The following is a 19,618-nucleotide window of genomic DNA, read 5'->3' as shown; positions in this document are numbered from 1 at the left end:
CGCACAGACCAGGATGGCACCCGCCCGACGAACGCTCGTTTCGGCAACTGCCGGCGTCAGGGGTGGCGTCATACAAAGAAATCAAGTGGTATAAAAAGAACCCAAAACCACACAATGGTGACAATCTGTGACGCATGAGTGTCCATAGTAACGAATCCTAAATCCACCACAGCGTCATGGGCCACGCCACACCCACCAGATCACATGGGAATCATATGACCCGTGGATGACGTAGCTCATAAATATACGGCGGAGGGATATGAGGATGCATCAGCGCTGAATACGCATGCGTGCTTACACCATCAAAGCACTTAGAATTCTCTGCCTACGTCTAAGCGGTAAGTCATTCAATGACAAACCTAAGCACATATCTAGGAAGAAATAGCCACTATTACTATAACAGAACCTCACCAAAACATATATGTATAGAGATAGGGGACAATTGCCATATATAATTGATCATAGTAAATATTAATTATATTTTATATATTATTTTCAAACAGGACAATTTAGTCACATGCATCATCAAACAATCATACTTAGACCACAATACATGTTACTACACTCAATCATCTCCTATCACTAATACAAATAACAAATTATATATTCACTGATTACGACATATATATATATAAAGATATAATAGGCGGGTATCCAGATGTTGATAGGTGCTTAATGGAAGTTGATAGAAGAATCAAAAAGTAGCTTGTGCCGGTATAGGTTCAATAGAAAAAATACACTATTAAAATAAAAAGATAATGTGTAAATATAAAAACATATAAAAACAACATTTGCATGACAAAGTGGTCACAGAAAAGAGGCGAAGCTGATATTATCATTTAGACCCTGAGGTTGTAAAGTTTTTAGGGTCCAGATCCATCTGGTTACCAAATGCGCCAAATTAGTGCTAATTGTACCCCCACGAATACTGGGTTCAATCGAATCAATGCCACGTATCTTCGATAGTGTCCCATTTGATTAGTGGAAAAGTTTAAAATGCTTAGGTAGCGTTTTTAAAGTTGACACAACATTGATTCCATTGACGTGTTCCCTAACCATAAGCTTCAGAGGACGTGTTGTGAAACCAACATATATTTTGGGGCAAGGGCACACTGCATAATAAATAACTGCACTCGTCGTGCACATTATAAATCTATTGATGTTAAATCTCCTTGTCTCAGATGAATTAAAGAAGTGGTCAATACGTTCCATATTAGGACATGCAACGCATTGTCCACAGGGTCTAGAACCCACCTTAGGAATACCCATATCCAAAAATGAAGATATCCTATCACTATCATCATAATGGCTTGACACCAGTATGTCACGTAGATTCTTAGATCTACGAACTGAGATCAATGGTCTCTCGGTAACACTTGTGACATAATTGGGTCAGCCATCAAAATGGGCCATGCTTTCTCTAAACATGTTTTCATTTGTGGAAATCTAGAATGGTAACTGGTAACAAATCTTAATGGTTCCAGACCCGATGTTTTTTTTCGGAGCGTATATGTCACGCTCCCCGTGTCCCAGCACCGCTCCTTACCCACTGATCCAGTCCATGTGTTCACCAGTCATGGCTGCCGCTCCCGCTCATGCTCTCCTGTGTCCTGCTCCTGGTTTTATGAGTCTGACTCTGAGTCTTAGCCACATGGTTCTGTATAGGACCAGGCCGCGCCCACTCTCCTGGTCTTATAGGCCCAGCACACCTGCAGCAGGAAATGACATGAGGCTTTGCTGGGTATATAAGACTGGCCTTTCCATGTGGGCGGGGCCTGATCAACGTGTCTTGTAGCTAGTCTTATGAGCTAGGTGCTCAGGTCCCCTGGTACCGTGTCCTACTGACTTTTTGTCCTTGCACTCTGGTACCTGTGCCTGTTTACATTACTGTCCGAAAGAACTCTGTGACTCTGGTGACCTGCTTATACTTGTCCCTGCCACGTCAGTGCTCCGGCTGCCGTGTGCCCCGCCCTCCGGTGGGGTGCAAGGTCCAGTGGATCCACCTCCTGGGCCCACCAATACTCCTGGCCCTGACAGTATAATAGAGTATCTCTTGACGCATGTCTTGCTCTGTTATAAGCTCGTTTAATAGCCCGTCGGGTGTAGCCTCGGTCCAAAAATCTTTCTTTTAGTTCTTGAGCCCGATGTTCAAATTCTGCCTCGACGGAACAGAATTAACTATATGTTGAGAATGGGCCGATGATGCATGGAGCAACATGTTGGTAGATGTCGTCTTCCTAAGAATATCAGTCTGCATCATATTCTGACCATCTCTCCTTACAGCCACATCCAAAAAGTCCACAGATTCGGTGCTATATTGTTAAATAATTTTGATGTTATAATTGTTGACATTCAGTGAGAACATAAATTCTTTTAGCTGATGTTCTGAACCCTGCCAGATCAGATCCGTTACCATGGACGCTCATGCGTCACAGATTATCACCATTGTGTGATTTGTTTTGGGTTCTTTTTATACCACCTGATTTCTTTGGATGACACCACCCCTGATGCAGGCAGTTGCCGAAATGAGCGTTCGTCGGGTGGGTGCTATCCTGGTCTGTGCGGTGCTCCTGTTATTTTGGTAAGTGTCCATTATCCTTCAATAATGCTTTTGTACACTGGACGCAGTGTGCATTGTTAGGATTGGACTATTATCATTGCTATAGTATTGAGGGTCTTGGTGCCAACTTTTTCGTTTATGATTTAAAGTATGACATGATAATTGTCAAATTTTATGGTATTATTATATCGATATTTTTAGTTACTGCCATTTTTTCCCTCTTTCATGGTTACATCAATATTGATTAATGCACCCCCGGGATTGTGCACCACTTTTTTGTATGCTGTCCCTCATTCACCCTGCACCTATCCATGATAATGAAATCTTTATATAATCATTATGATGGACGATAGTGTCTTTTTCTGTTGTGGCGTATGTTTAATGCGATTTGTCTACAGTAGAGATGAGCGATGTTCGAGGTTCGCCAATTTCATGTTTGAGTCATTTTGGGGGGTGGTTGAGACGTTCGACAAAATCGAGCCTTTTGCTAAAAATTAGACAGTTCGAGTTACGTTTGAGAACGGTTCGAGCACCAAAAGCGTGGCTTTTCACAGTAAGTATGTGCGCACCTTTCATATCTGCATGCCTCCTGCGTCCCCAGCACAATCCCTCTCTCTTTCCTACTCACTGATCACGGGCGTCTCGCTGCACGGCTGTCACAAATCTCCAGCGGCATTTCTTCTTTTGAAAATGGCTGCCGCTTTAGTATTCAATCAGTTATTCCGGCGCCCATGATTGGTTGCAGTCAGACACGCCCCCACGATAAGTGACAGCTTTCTCACTGCAACCAATCACCGCCACCGGCGGGCGGCTCTATTTCGTGCAGTAAAATAAATAAATAAAAAAAAAAAAATGCGGTTCCCCCCATATTTGATACCAGCTAGGATAAAGCCACACGGCTGGAGGATGGTATTGTCAGGATGGAGAGCGCCACGTCATGGGGAGCCCACCACCCTAACAATATCACCCAGCAGCTGCCCGGAATTGCCACATCCATTAGATTTATAATTATAATTTAATTTAATTATGCACCGAGTGGAGGAGCTGGACATCAGCTGTGAGCCGCGGGACAAACCTCTAAAATTGGAGCAGTTCACGGAATGAGGCTGCATTGCTCTCTCACTCTCTCGCTCTCTCCCTCTTTCTCTCTCCCTCTTTCTCTCTCTTTCTCTCGATCTCTTTCTCTCTCTCTCTCTGTCTTTCTCTCTCTCTTTCTCTCTCCCTCTTTCTCTCTCTCTCTTTCTCTCTCTCTCTTTCTCTCTCTCTTTCTTTCTCTGTCTTTCTCTCTTTCTCTCTCCCTCTTTCTCTCTCCCTCTTTCTCTCTCTCTTTCGCTCTCTCTCTTTCTCGCTCTCTCTCTGTCTCTCTCTCTCTCCCTCTCTCTCTTTTTCTCTCTTCTCTCTCTTCTCTCTATTCTCTCTCTCTTTTTCTCTCTTTTTCTCTCTCTCTCTCTTTCTCTCTCTCTCTTTCTTTCTCTCTCTCTCTTTTTCTCTCTCTCTTTTTCTCTCTATCTTTTTCTCAGTCTCTCTTTTTCCCTCTCTCTCTCTTTTCTCTCCCTTTTCTCTCTTTTCTCTCTCTCTTTTCTCTCTCTTTTCTCTCTCTCTTTTCTCTATCTTCTCTCTCTCTCCTCTCTCTCAGACCTGGCAATGATCAGCTAATGCGGTCACCTGACGGAATCAGCTGACACTATAAGTCGAGCGGTGAGGCCGACTTTTTACCGCCCGGCCGCCTAAACTATCAGGTGATGCTGTCGGACAGGAGTCTGAACAGAAGTGTGTAGTTTTTTGTTTTTTTTGCACTGATGCATCAGCTGATTCTATAAAAGCCGTTGATACAATCAGCTGCTGTGTCATGTGATTCAGGCCCTTGAACCTGACACATCATCTGATCGCTTTGCCTTCCAGCAAACCGATCAGATGATATTGGATCCGGATTGGACGGCGCGGGACCCTTGTCCCAGGATTACTGCGGAGGGGGCTTCTTTATTTCAATAAAGATGGAGTCACTAATTGTGTTGTGTTTTATTTCTAATAAAAATATTTTTCTGTGTGTTGTGTTATTTTTTTATCTGTACTAGAAATTCATGGTGGCCATGTCTAATATTGGCATGACACCATGAATTTTGGGCTTAGGGCCAGTTGATAATATACAGCTACCCCTAAACCCATTATTACCCAGCGAGCCACCCATCACCAGGGCAACTGGAAGAGTTGTATACAGTGCCAGAAGATGGCGCTTCTATGAAAGTGCCATTTTCTGGGGCGGCTGTGGACTGCAACTCGCAGCAGGGGTACCCAGAAAGCTTGGGCACCCTGATCTGCGGATTCCAATCCCCAGCTGCCTAGTTGTACCTGGCTGGACACAACAATTGGGCAAAGCCCATGTCATTTTTTTTTTAATTATTTAATGAAATTCATGAAATAATTAAAAAAAAAAGGGCTTCCCTATATTTTTGGTTTTTAGCCGGGTACAAATAGGCAGCTGGGGGTTGGGGGCAGCCCGTAGCTGCCTGCTGTACCTGGCTAGCATACAAAAACATGGCAAAGCCCACGTAATTTTTTGGGGGACAAAAAACTCCTTCATACAGTCCTGGATGGAGTATGCTGAGCCTTGTCGTTCTGCAGCTGCTGTCTGCTGTTTGTCTGTATGGAGGAGAACAGACAGCAGCTGCAGAACGACAAGGCTCAGCATACTCCATCCACGACTGCATGCAAGAGTTTTTTGCCCCCCCCCAAAAATGACGTGGGCTTTGCCATATTTTTGTATGCTAACCAGGTACAGCACGCAGGTACGACTGTCCCCAATCCCCAGCTGCATATTTGTGCCCGGCTGGGAACTAAAAAAATAGGGAAGCCGTTTTTTTAATTATTTCATGAATTTCATGAAATAATTAAAAAAAAAATCGACATAGGCTTTGCCCCATTTTTATGTCCAGCCAGGTACAACTAGGCATCTGTGGATTGGAATCCGCAGCACAGGTTGGCCTGAGCTTTCTGGGCGCCTCTGCTGCGAATTGCAGTCCGCAGCCGCCCCAGAAAATGGCACTTTCATAGAAGCGCCATCATTTGGCGCTGTTTCCAACTCTTTCAGCAGCCCTGAAGCCAGGTGGCTTGCTTGGTAATAATGAGTTAATACTAGCTTTGTTTTACTAGCTAGTATTAAGCCAGAGATTCTTAATGTCAGGCAAGTTTGACCCGGCCATTAAGAATCTCCAATAAAGGGTTAAAAAAAAAGACACCACACAGAGAAAAAATACTTTAATAGAAATAAATACACACATTAGAGACTCCATGTTTATTACTCCCTGTCAGCCCTCCACAATCCTGCTCTTCTGTCTTCTTTCTCCTTCAACCCATGCAGTTCTGCTACATCAGACAGCAATGCATGGGAGGAAGATGCTGCTGCTTCCCGCGCAGTCTATTCACTCAGTGAGTGAGCAGAAGCTGCGTGCTGTAAGCGGTGATGTCACCGCTGATAGGCTGGTTACCATAGCAACAGTGATCCGATCACGTGATTCCTGGTGACGCTATTTACCGGCTGTGACAGCTAGTCCCTGCATGTGGCTGACTCTGTAAAGAGCGCCCTATGCAGGAACGGGTAGTCGACCATGTGCCAGAGCATTTCGCCGGTACACGGAGATGCTTGAACGATCACCGCGTACCGGAGAGATGCACTGACAGGACCTAGCAATGACATCTAGCCATGTGACCAGTCTGTAGCCAATGAGATAATAGACATGTGACTGGTCACATGATATTTTGATGTCACGATAGGTCCTATCATCAGTGCTGATTACCGGGAGGACGCAGTGATTATCGGAAGGAAAAGTGGCGGGAGGCAGAGTGCAGGACGCATCGTGGGGACCTGTAAGTGTTATGGCAATGTTTATTAACTGTATGTGTACATGTATAATGTGTTTTTATGTGTTTGTGTTTGCCTCCCATTGTTTTCAATGGGGTTCGAGTGGTTCGTTGAACGGTTCGTCGAACGTTCGTCGAATGGGGCCTCCGTTCGATGAACCGAACTGAACTCGAGCCTTCAGAGGTTCACTCATCTCTAGTCTACAGTCCTTACTTACCACATACCTCTTGAATTGGTTTCTATATATATATATATATATATATATATATATATATATACATATCTGATATCATGGTGGTGTGGTTGTTCAAAAATGTTCACGTAATCGAGGGCAGGTATATATGACAGAGGTGTTTATCCTCAGTGATGTAAGCCCATGATGCACGCTAAACTACACATTGTACTAAGAAAGTTATTGTGGCATATCAGAACCGGATTTACAAACAGTCAGAGAGATCTGCGGGTCTGGCTGCTCACATAGCTCTCCACCATGGAAGTGGTAAAGGGATTAAATGGAAGCTGTCTCACATTTGCTGTGTGTGTAAGGAGGTTGGATCCTCCTGTGGGACCTTTGTATTGTGAGATCCTGTGTGGTTGATCCCCGCTGTTATATGTTGGTCTTGTTATTTTTGCTTTTTTTTATTTTGTGCCAGAAAAGGCTGTTTTTGTTTTATTTTTCCCCAGGAGGTTTATGATGATGAAATAAACCTGCTACACTTAAGCAAAAATTGTGCCTGTTTTTGCCTCTAAGGCCGGGGCCACACGGGCACTAGTGCGATGCTCGCATGACACTCGGTTCGCGCTGGCAGCACAGCAGGAGCTGAATGTCATGCTAGTATCCGTGCGACTGAGGTCCGACTGTGCGAGCGGACCTCAGCTGCGGGGGGCGGGCCGTCACTGAGGAGGGGAGGGCCGGCGCTGCGGAGGGGCGGGCCGGCACAGAGGAGGGGAGGGAGGGATTTCTCTCCCTCTCTCCTCCGTAGCCGGCTATTGCGATTCTCACTCTGCACGCGCAGTACACTGGTTTACCGCGAGTGCAGTGCAATTTTTCTCTCGCCTCATGGACTTGAATGGGTGCGAGAGAAACAAGGATCGCATTGCACCCGCAGCATGTTGCAATTGTTTTCTCTGTCCGATTAGGGCTGAGAAAATAAACGCTCATGTGCGCTGACACACAGGCTAATATTGGTCCGAGTGGAATGCGATGTTTTATCGCACTCCACTCGCACCGATTTTCTCGCCGTGTGGCTTAGGCCTAACCTGCAGCCAAGTGAGTAGCCGGATTACAATCGAGAAAAGATGTGAGAATCATATAATGCAGAGACTGGAAAGCTGACACTGGATATATTTACAGTGCTGGCCAAAAGTATTGGCACCCCTGCAATTCTGTCAGATAATACTCAGTTTTTTCTTGAAAATGATTGCAATCACAAATTCTTTGGTATTATTATCTTCATTTAATTTATCTTCAATGAAAAAAAAATAAAAAAAATGGTCAGAAAGCCAAATTGGATATAATTCCACACCAAACATAAAAAAGGGGGTGGACAAAAGTATTGGCACTGTTTGAAAAATCATGTGATGCTTCTCTAATTTGTGTAATTAACAGCACCTGTAACTTACCTGTGGCACCTAACAGGTGTTGGCAATAACTAAATCACACTTGCAGCCAGTTGACATGGATTAAAGTTGACTCAACCTCTGTCCTGTGTCCTTGTGTGTACCACATTGAGCATGGAGAAAAGAAAGAAGACCAAAGAACTGTCTGAGGTCTTGAGAATCCAAATTGTGAGGAAGCATGAGCAATCTCAAGGCTAAAAGTCTATCTCCAAAGACCTGAAAGTTCCTGTGTCTACGGTGCGCAGTGTCATCAAGAAGTTTACAGCCCATGGCACTGTGGATAACCTCCCTAGATGTGGAAGGAAAAGAAAAATTGATGAGAGATTTCAACTCAAGATTGTGCGGATGGTGGATAAAGAACCTCGACTAACATCCAAACAAGTTCAAGCGGCCCTGCAGTCCGAGGGTACAACAGTGTCAACCCGTACTATCCGTCGGCGTCTGAATGAAAAGGGACTGTATGGTAGGATACCCAGGAAGACCCCACTTCTTACCCTGAGACATAAAAAAGCCAGGCTGGAGTCTGCCAAAACTTACCTGAGAAAGCCTATAACGTTTTGGAAGAATGTTCTCTGGTCAGATGAGACAAGAGTAGAGCTTTTTTGGAAAAGCCATCAACATAGAGTTTACAGGAAAAAAAAGAGGCATTCCTAGAAAAGAACACGGTCCCTACAGTCAAACATGGCAGAGGTTCCCTGATGTTTTGGGGTTGCTTTGCTGCCTCTGGCACTGGACTGCTTGACCGTGTGCATGGCATTATGAAGTCTGAAGACTACCAACAAATTTTTCAGCACAATGTAGGGCCCAGTGTGAGAAAGCTGGGTCTCCCTCAGAGGTCATGGGTCTTCCAGCAGGACAATGACCCAAAACACACTTCAAAAAGCACTAGAAAATGGTTTGAGAGAAAGCACTGGAGACTACTAAAGTGGCCAGCAATGAGCCCAGACCTGAATCCCATAGAACACCTGTGGAGAGATCTCAAAATGGCAGTTTGGAGAAGGCACCCTTCAAATCTCAGGGACCTGGAGCAGTTTGCCAAAGAAGAATGGTCTGAAATTCCAGCAGAGCATTGTAAGAAACTCATTGATGGTTACCGGAAGCGGTTGTTCGCAGTTATTTTGGCTAAAGGTTGTGCAACCAAGTATTAGGCTAAGGGGTACTTTGCACACTACGACATCGCAAGCCGATGCTGCGATGCCGAGTGCGATAGTCCCCGCCCCGTCGCAGGTGGGATATCATGGTGAAAAGCTGGCGTAGCGAACATTATCGCTACGGCAGCTTCACATGCACTCACCTGTCCTGCGACGCCGGTCTGACCGGCGATCCACCTCCTTATTAAGGGGGCGGGTCGTGCAGCATCATAGCGACGTCACACGACAGGCGGCCAATAGCAGCGGAGGGGCGGAGATGAGCAGGATGTAAACATCCCGCCCACCTCCTTCCTTCCGCATTGCCGGCCGGGACGCAGGTAGGAGATGTTCCTCGCTCCTGCGACTTCACACACAGCGATGTGTGCTGCCGCAGGAACGAGGAACAACATCGGACCATCACAGCAAGGTAATTATGGTTTTCGCCGACGCTACACCGATGATACGATTACGATGCTTTTGCGCTCGTTAATCGTATCATCTAGGCTTTACACACTACGATGTCGAGAGCGACGCCGGAAGTGTGTCACTTTCGACATGACCCCACCGATATCGCACCTGCGATGTCATAGTATGCAAAGTACCCCTTAGGGTGCCAATACTTTTGTCTGGCCCATTTTTGGAGTTTTGTGTGAAATGATCAATAATTTAATTTTTGTTTCATTCTCCTTTGTGTTTTTTCATTGCAAGCAAAATAAATGAAGTTAATAATACCAAAGAAATTGTAATTGCAATCATTTTCAGGAAGAAACTGAGTATTATCTGACAGAACTGCAGGGGTGCCAATACTTTTGGCCAGCACTGTATGTATGATTATTTCTCTGCATCCTACTTCATTTTCTCTGGATAAACGTGAGGCTTAGAAAATGCTTCGTGTCTTGTAATAATTCTTTAGATGCACAGTAATTGTTCTTTAGAACCCATAAGATGAATATTCATGAATTTCTGAAGATATAATAAACTTTCATTTATTTCGAGTCCAATGACTTTGCTTTTTAGATGTGGAGCTTGTGGTTAATTGACCTGTTTCTCTGTGCTGCATCTGCCCTTTGCAATGTTAGATGAAGTCAATGCTGGTTCTGAGATCAATTATGCTTTACAATGGATGCCTTCTGTGGGAAATGTTCAACTTGTTAAAAGGATCTTTTCATGACAAAATTCAAAGTGTGGTAAAATGACTCCAATAGGTTTATAAAACACTATATAAACATCAATGAAAGATTACACTAAAAACAGTCATTTAATTTATTAAGAGATAGATAGTAATCCAAAATTCAGAGAACACACAACTTGGCAGTGAAGTATACAAATCTTGCAATAGAGTTATTTTTATTGGCTACTTATAATTGAACAGAGGGTACATTTCTGTTTCTTCATCTAAGTGTACTCAATTGGTGTCAGAGTTTATTAATGGATTATGATTATTTCATGTATTATCATTTTTTGGCAAATGCCATTAATGCTATCAACTATGAAAATACTGAATGTATTACGTTACACAGCACAGTCAAACATTCTGGAATTGTTACATTGTTATAGATATTGGTTCAAAAATACTGGTTCATGATCCGCTAGCAGAAGGAATATGTAAGGCTAAGAACGCACTTTGCGTTTCCACCTGCATTTCAGGTGTTTTTTAGGTCCGTTTTGAGAAGCACCTTTTTCATGCCAAAAGGCATGCGTTTTGATTTTCCAGCAAAGTCAATGGAAAATGGGGATTTTCAGACCGCACTTTGCGTTTCTAAACGCTGCGTTTAATTTGCATATTTTGTGGCAAAAAACATGCATTCAAAGAAGCAGCATGTCAGTTGTTTTTGCCATTTTTGGGTGCCCTTTGCTAACATTGAAGTCAATGAGAAATGGGAAAAACCAAGATTCCTTCAAATTCCTGCGTTTTACCTGCTTTTTCAGTGCAGAAAACATGCGTTTTGGACTACTAAAACGCATGCTTGTTGGACATCAAAATAATGATTTGATATGTCCCTTTACACACACACATAATCCGACAATTAAATTTAAGAAAAATATGCATTTATTGCTATTTTAGCGATAAAATGTATATTACTGCTATAATTTTATGAAATATATCTATTTTCATTATTTTTCCCATTAATATAGATTTGATCCTTTTTTTTCTCTTTTTTCATTCTGGTTGAATGTTTAAACTTTATTTAGCATTGTCTTGATGTTCAAAACGCATCTGTCAAAACGCAGGTGAAAAAGCATGTAAAAAGCGCTGTAAACGCATCTAAAACGTGGTAAATACGCATGCGTTTTCAGCGCTAAAGTTCTGAAAAAGGCAACTTTGGTCAAATCAATTAAGCCCAAAATGTGCGTTTAGAACTGCAAGTAGCACAACGCAACAGCATGGGACTAGGGTGGGGGCCCATACTGTATATACTAGCATGGTTCTCAGGCTGTGGGTCCATATACACCAGAATGGGGCCCATTTTGGGGGCCCATATATACCAGGCTAGGAACCCATATACACCAGGATGGGGACATACTATATATATCAGGATGGGGGACATTACTACATAATGAAGGGGGTGCAACACACTTTATAGGATTTAGAAAGTTGCAAGGGCCCGTATGTGACATAAACATGTCAATGTTGCATCGTGGTCCATTGGACTCTAGTTATGCCACTAGTGTGGGGCACTTATACAGTGTGAGGAGCCTTTATACATTGTGGGAGTTAATTTAGGGGTTATTATACAGTGTGAGAGCTAATAAGGGGTCTTTCTACAGTATTGGAGCTAATGTGGGGGCTGTCATATACAGTGGGGACTTTTTTGGGGGCCTTCATACAGTGTGGGGGGCTACTATTGAAGCCATTATACAATGTGGGGGCTGCTGTTGGGACAGCGGCTACTGTGGTTGCCATTATACAGTGTGTGGGCTATTGTTTTGGGGAAGCTGTAGGCCCAACATACTGTACATACTATAGAGGTATCATACTGTGTATAGGAGGAGCTATGGGAACATCATACCCATACATACCCATGTCATACCATGCCATACCATGTCATGCCATGTCATACCCATACATCATCATAGGGGAGGTATAGGGGCTTCATACTGTGTATAGACGAGCTGTACAAGGGGCACATTATTAACGGTTAAGTGGACACTTAAGAACCCTTATTGTTATAGGGCCACTCAGGGTATTGTGACCATTAGAGGTGCACTGGGGGCATTATTACTTTCTAGGAGCAAAATGTTGGCACTTTTCTAGGGCACTTACTGTATATAGGGCATTAATATTTTCTAGTGGAAATACACCATCTAAAGGGCACAAAGGAAGCATTTTATCATGTAAAGGGCACAGTGGTGGCATTAATATGTGGGGGGCACAGTGGTGGCATTATTATGCGGGGGCACAGTGGGGGCATTAATATGTGGGGGGTACACTGGTGGCATTAATTTGTGGGGGGCACAGTGGTGGCATTATTATGAGGGGGCACAGTGGTGGCATTACTACCATGTGGGGGCACAGTGATGGCATTTCAATAAGAGGAGCACGGTTTGTTGTGCCACACAGCAGGGGCAGTAATAGGGACACATACAGCACCAGCAGCTCAGTATTGGGGTGACGGCAGGATGAGGAGTTTGTGCAGGTTGGGATTAGATGGGGATGGTGCCAGAAATGTGAGAAGTCAAATGTGTGTTTCTTGTAATATCTGTAGATGAGTTGTGGCTGGAAGAAGTTGTGATGTTGGTCTGGACTGGATGGAAAAGACGGAAAAGGTGAACAACTACATCCGAAAGAAAATTAGCTGTAAGTGACCATCTATAACTGCACTGTGATCTCTTGTATGTGCTGCAGGACCGATAGCTACCACTATATAGTCACCATATAGCGGTAATATCAGTGTCATCTGCTGAGGTTCCACTGTACCAACAATTAGTCTGTGCCACCCTTGTTATTATGGTTACCTGGTTAGGGGCCCGCTCAGATGTTTCGAACCCCCCCCCTCCTTCCTGATCTGAACCCTTAGCTACGCCACTGGAACTACATCAAGGGCATATATAACATTGGTGCAACTTATGCAGCCGCACGGGGTCCAAAAAGTAAAGGGTCCCACGTCCATCTCTGAAGCAAGTGGAGTCATGCATTATGGTGCATTTTTTGACTGCAAAAAGCCCATAAACTGCTTTTGCACAGGAACGCTTGTCTGTCTCTGTCTGCCCTTGAACTACATGATATATGTTTCGTAATTAATGGTGGTTTGTGCTTGAACTACAAATAGAACTATCTAGAATCATGAAGCAGAATTTCTTAATGTTTCCTTGCATATGTCACCGGTTCTATTTTATGAGCATTCAAAGCGTTAGCGCATTTGCATGATACAGATGGAGTTATTTTTCCCATCTGATCTGGAGGTGTCAATAAGTCAGTTTTCCCTTGAAAAGCTGTTTTATTATCATGAGATCATGTTAAAGGTTACGAACAGTAGAAGAAAGACATTCACAGTTAATATACATGCACCATATTTTAAGATAATAAGTTAGTTTTTTTTTGTTGTGTTTTTTTCTTCTATAAGATTAAGATACTAAAAGAATGACAAACTTAGAAAAAAAAACAAAGAGAAAAATTATATGACAAAAACCCTGACTATAAATAAATAAATTGCAAGTGCTTAATAACAGGGTACTTAGTATATACATTTTTGCAAAAAGGTAAGAAGCTGTCCCACCTCGTCACGGTGTACCCATCTGGGATAGTCACTAACCAACTAAAGTTAAAAACATTTTCTATACTTGACTTGTGTCATATGAAAACTCCAATGTGAATGGTAACAAGTGGTCAGCTGGGTCCCAGATTAAATACACAGCAAAGTGAGAAGCAGATTGATTGCCCAGTGTCAGTATAAGGAGGGCTGCACCCCCATCTTGCACTAAAGCTGTGTATTTAATCTGGGACCCAGCTGACCACTTGTTACCATTCACATTGGAGTTTTGATATGACACAAGTCAGGTATAGAAAATGTTTTTAACTTTAGTTGGTTAGGGACTGTCCCAGATGGGTACACCGTGATGAGGTAGGACAGCTTCTTACCTTTTTGCAAAAATGTATATACTAAGTACCCTGTTATTAAGCACTTGCAATTTATTTATTTATAGTCAGGGTATTTTTCATCCAATTTTTCTCTTTGTTTTTTTCTAGTCTTGAGGCTGCCATTCACATGCTTGTAATGTTACATGTTTACCGAACATTTGTTACAGCTCAGTTTCTTTTGTTTTTTTTTGAATGACATACTTACTAGCAATGAGCGAATTTGTTCCAGAAAAATTTAATTTGCCTTCAATTTAACAAAAATTTAAATTCTCCAAAATTCCAAATTTTGGGGATTTGCTTTGCGTGAACTTAGCAAAGTGGTGAACAAAATGGTGAAAAAATAAAACAAACAAACCTGATGACCCCTGCAGCCTGACATCTGCTTCACAGCTCTTTTTTCTCAACACATATTATGACATTATAAAGTGTATCATGATATCATATGTGTTATCTAAGTTCCAGTCAATAAATCAATGCTCATCACCAGAGTTAATGACTAGGCCACGGGCAACACGTGTTATTACATGATGCCATTATGGCATCTGAGGCTTACTCGGTGCTAGAAGTGTGGATCACCTGAAAGCGGGGTGCAGGTGTGTGACAGGTAAGTGACAATGTGAGGACTTTTTTTTAACCCTGCTTATCATGTTCTGAGGTCTAGAAGGAACCCAGAGCTTACAAGGAACATTTAATTCAAATTGAATTTCCCTGACAAATTCAATTATTCTGCCAAAATAAAATTTTGTAGATTAAATAATCTCTGATATTTACCCAGTATAGCAGGTCCTCAAAATGGTTACCCGAAACAGCTATTCAAAGTTTTTGCTATTCAGGAACACCTTCTGCAACATTGCATGCTTATTATTCTGGACATTTATTTCAATTTATTGTTTCAGTTTGATCACTATCTAAAAACTAATAATCCCATAAATAAAACCCCCACTCACTGTGGTATGGTGGCTGTGGAGATTACAACCCTTAGCTCACTGGATACTTTTCTGTGAATGCTGGATAAACTTTGGAATACGGCAACAAACAGCGATATGCCCCATCTTTATACAACACTACAATCTCTGCAGCTCTCAAATCAGCTGCCCCCCTCACACACACCAAAACCTGCACAATCAACAGGCAACCCTGGCACACGAGGCAGACTAAAGAACTAAGACGGGCTTCCAGAATTGCTGAGCACAGATGGAAAAGGTCTCATTCCACTGAGCACTTCATTGCATATAAAGAGTCCCTGACCACTTTCAAGTCCACACTCACTGCTGCAAAACAAACCTACTTCTCATCCCTCATATCCTCTCTCTCTCTCACAACCCTAAACAGCTATTCAACACTTTCAATTCTCTCCTCCGTCCTCCAGCACCACCTCCCTCTCCTCTCCTCTCAGTTGAAGACTTTGCCTCTTTCTTCAAGCAGAAGATTGACAACATCAGAGCAAGCTTTGGCCCACAATCACTACAGCCACTTCTCACAACTACTCAGCCTTCTTCCTCCAAATCCAGCTTCTCCGACATGACAGAAAACAATCTTGCCACTCTACTCTCAAGATCACTTCTAACAACCTGTGCACTGGACCCGCTCCCATCCCACCTCATCCCCAACATCACTGCAGTCCTCATCCCAGCCTTAACCCATCTCTTCAACCTATCACTAACAACTGGTGTATTCCCTTCATGCTTTAAACATGCCTCCATTACACCCATCCTCAAAAAGCCCTCCCTTGACCCATCCTCTGTGTCAAACTATCGCCCCATATCCCTTCTCCCCTATGCCTCAAAACTATTAGAACAGCATGACCATCTTGAACTGTCCTCATACCTCTCATCCTGCTCCCTCTTTGACCAGCTACAATCTGGCTTCCGACCGCATCATTCCACTGAAACTGCCCTAACTAAAGTCACTAATGACCTACTAACCGCCAAAGCCAAGCGACACTACTCTTTCCTCCTCCTACTGGACTTGTCCTCTGCCTTCGACACAGTAGACCATTCCCTCCTACTACAGATTCTCTCATCTCTGGGCATCACAGACTTGGCCCTATCTTGGATTTCTTCATACCTAACCGACCGTACTTTCAGCGTCTCCCATGCTCACGTGGGGATTGTAACATCTGTGGCTTCATGCAAGTTACTCATAACACCTTTCTCAATCCCCAGGATTCCACGAATCATCCCATTAGGTCTTACATCAATTGTAAGACTAAGAATGTGATATATTGCATGATCTGTCCATGTGATAAAGTCTATGTTGGCCAGACGACTCAGGAATTGAGAAAGAGGATTCAGAAACATTTCTCGACAATCAATCTGGCAGCTTCTGACACCTCAAAAGGTAAATCCATCACACCCGTGGCAGCCCATTTTTTATCTTTCCATCATGGCAGTCCACGTGGTACTTGTGTTTTTGGGCTACAGAAGTGTCATACCAGTGCTAGGGGGGGCACCTGCACTAGATGGCTTCTCCAGAATGAATCTAGATGGATCTTCCAACTACATTCCGTGACTCCCCTGGGCCTCAATGAGGAACTCCTTTTTACCGGGTTTCTTGGTTAATATACCTCCATATCTCCCTTCCCCCCCCCCTCTCCCTATGTGGGTGTACTCTCCATTTTTTGGCCTTGTCATATTAACCCGCCTGTCCTCCCCTTTTTTTCACTGCAGGTGCATCTTTGTCTTCTGATGTTCCCTCTCCACATATACATGCCTAATATACGGTGTCTCTGGCCAGTTGAGATAGGGGAATATTCCTTCCTTCTTTACAACCACGGTACACTTGCCTCTGGATCCAAAGCGGACCTTTCATCTCGCTTGATGCCTTAACAGCAACCTGTCGTCTTATAGTGTTACAACCTCAATGTCTTCACTTAGAAAGTCCATTAGTATCTTTTGACAGTATCCGGCGACTTTTTGATTGTACATGTGTCTTGCACAAATACTAATTATTTGTACTTCCTTCGGACGTACTTTAATATATACTACTGGTGCAATATCAGATATGTACACAATTGTTCCACATTTGGTGTTCTCTATTCTCAGCTAGGTACACTATATTCATTTTTTGTTCCTCGGATCTGGTTACTATAGGTATGCCAATTGTGGCACCTTATTATGGGGCTTTCATGACATATATACATACGGTATGTATATATAAAAAATCTTCTTTAACATCCTGTTCTGGTATATCTATTGCCATCGTTGGCTACAGTTCATCTTGTAATGAACGTATGTGAAGGGCCTATGACCTTAAATAAAGTAAAAAATATTTATTTCTCTATTTAATAGGGGATTGTCTATATATCCATCTTTGTATGTGCTTTATTATTGACGTATTTGCATATTTCTCCTGCTCTCCCTGCGACTCATTTCGTACTGTAGTCACCCTACTCCATGTCCGGATCCATGCTTAGCCACGTGTCTAGTACTTAGATGTGCCCCATACAGGGTGTGTGTTTCTTCATGCCTGCGCCCTTCTCTTGGCACATCTGGGATATATGTACAATGCTATACTATCATTACGGTTCCTCTTTCCTCCCCTATGATTACCTGTGACCAGCTCCCTAAAGGACAACGTATATTTAACTTCACATGAACGATGCTTTACATATATGCGCTGTGTCATTCGCTTCTTGCAGCTTTCTGGCCATTTGGTCTCTCCGTCCGTTTTGCTCCGCGCATGCGCAGTGTGACACTCCATCAGGATTTCCGTCCCAGTCTTCCTGTCTATCAGTATTACTGATTCGCCGTACTGCGCATGCGCAAAATGGTGCCGTACCATACGGACCACGCTGGCCACACGGCCCCACAGGTGTGTGTGTGTATGTTTCACTAATTATATTTTTACGTATATATACTTCCTCTATGTTGCACTTGGGTTACTCGCCCAGATGAAGCCGCTGCTGCGGCGACACGCGTCGGCCACCCACTTTTGAGCGATACTCTTGACCGCCCCCATGTTTTACTGATATGACTGACTGACCCTGGGTCCGGTATTGGTGACTATTTATGTCCATTATACCCTGTCTCTACCATGGCCTTGTCCTCCTTTGTCCACATGGTCCCTTCTATGCTATTGTGACTCGTTTGACCTATTAGGGCATTTGGTGCTGTTTGACTCTACCCTTGATACTTTAGCCGCATGTTCATCATTCCCACGTCCAATCATTGGATGTTACTGCCGCTTTTGTATCACTAACGTTGAGTGTACATGTACCTCCAGGGTGCATCAATTGCCACCCACATTTTTGGTATTGTGGTTCGATTGATCTGCCAGGACACCTGGTGCTGTTGGATTTTACCCCTGGTATTCTAGCTGCATGTATACCACTCTTACGTCCAAGTATTGGATGTCACTGCCGCTTTTCTACCATAAACGTTGAGCCTATGCATACGCTCAGGGTGTATCAATTGTCATCCGCATGCTAACATATCTCTATATACCTATGTATCGTGTCTAATAATACTGGATGTCATCACTACTTCTTTATTACAAACGTTGAATGTATATATACCTCTAGGGTGTATCTATTGTTATCCACATCTCTGCTACTGTGGCTTGATTGACCTGTCAGGACACCTGGTGCTGCTTGATTTCACCCCTGGTATTCTAACGGCATATATATCACTCTGGTGTCCAAGCATTGGATGTCACTGTTACTTTGCTATTATAAACGTTGAGCTTGTGTATACTCTCAGGGTGTATTAATTGCCATTTGCATGTTACTATATACCTGTATATCTATGCATCGTTTATTCACCCTGGTTCACTGTGTCGCCCTTGCAGGGACATTTTGACTCTGTGATGTATGCACTAGCACATGCTAGTACCAGTGATTGATACTCTCCAGGCACTTCCATGGTTCATACACATCTATCGAGTAATATCTGACACTTGATATCTGATATTGCACCATTTATGGGGTCTGTTTTGTCATATTATTTTTGATATTGCATCTTACCTTACATTTGTACTGTCACATCCACTATTATGACATTGGGGTCTCGGTCCCGCTCAGTGGGTGTTTTTGTCTCTATGTATGTTTTTAACAGTTTTAAGATGTTTTTCTTGTGCAATTAATAAAGGTGTCTTTTTTATATACTATACTATTGGTGTGCCCCTGACTGTTTGTGCGGAATCTTTTCCTCTCCTTGTTCTACTTGCTTCCTCTTCCGCACCAGTGTGCACCCAAATGATTTGGTTCCAGTATTAGTGGTGCGCTCCACCATCCATCTTTCTAGTCGTCTCCCATGCTCACACCACTTCCTCACCTCACCCCCTATCTGTCTGTGTCCCCCAAGGCTCAGTTCTTGGACCTCTTCTGTTCTCCATCTACACCTTCGGCCTGGGACAGCTCATAGAGTCCC

The sequence above is a fragment of the Anomaloglossus baeobatrachus genome, chromosome 4 (assembly GCF_048569485.1).
Source record: "Anomaloglossus baeobatrachus isolate aAnoBae1 chromosome 4, aAnoBae1.hap1, whole genome shotgun sequence".
Classification (NCBI taxonomy): Eukaryota; Metazoa; Chordata; class Amphibia; order Anura; family Aromobatidae; genus Anomaloglossus; species Anomaloglossus baeobatrachus.
This window is presented reverse-complemented; position numbering follows the sequence as displayed.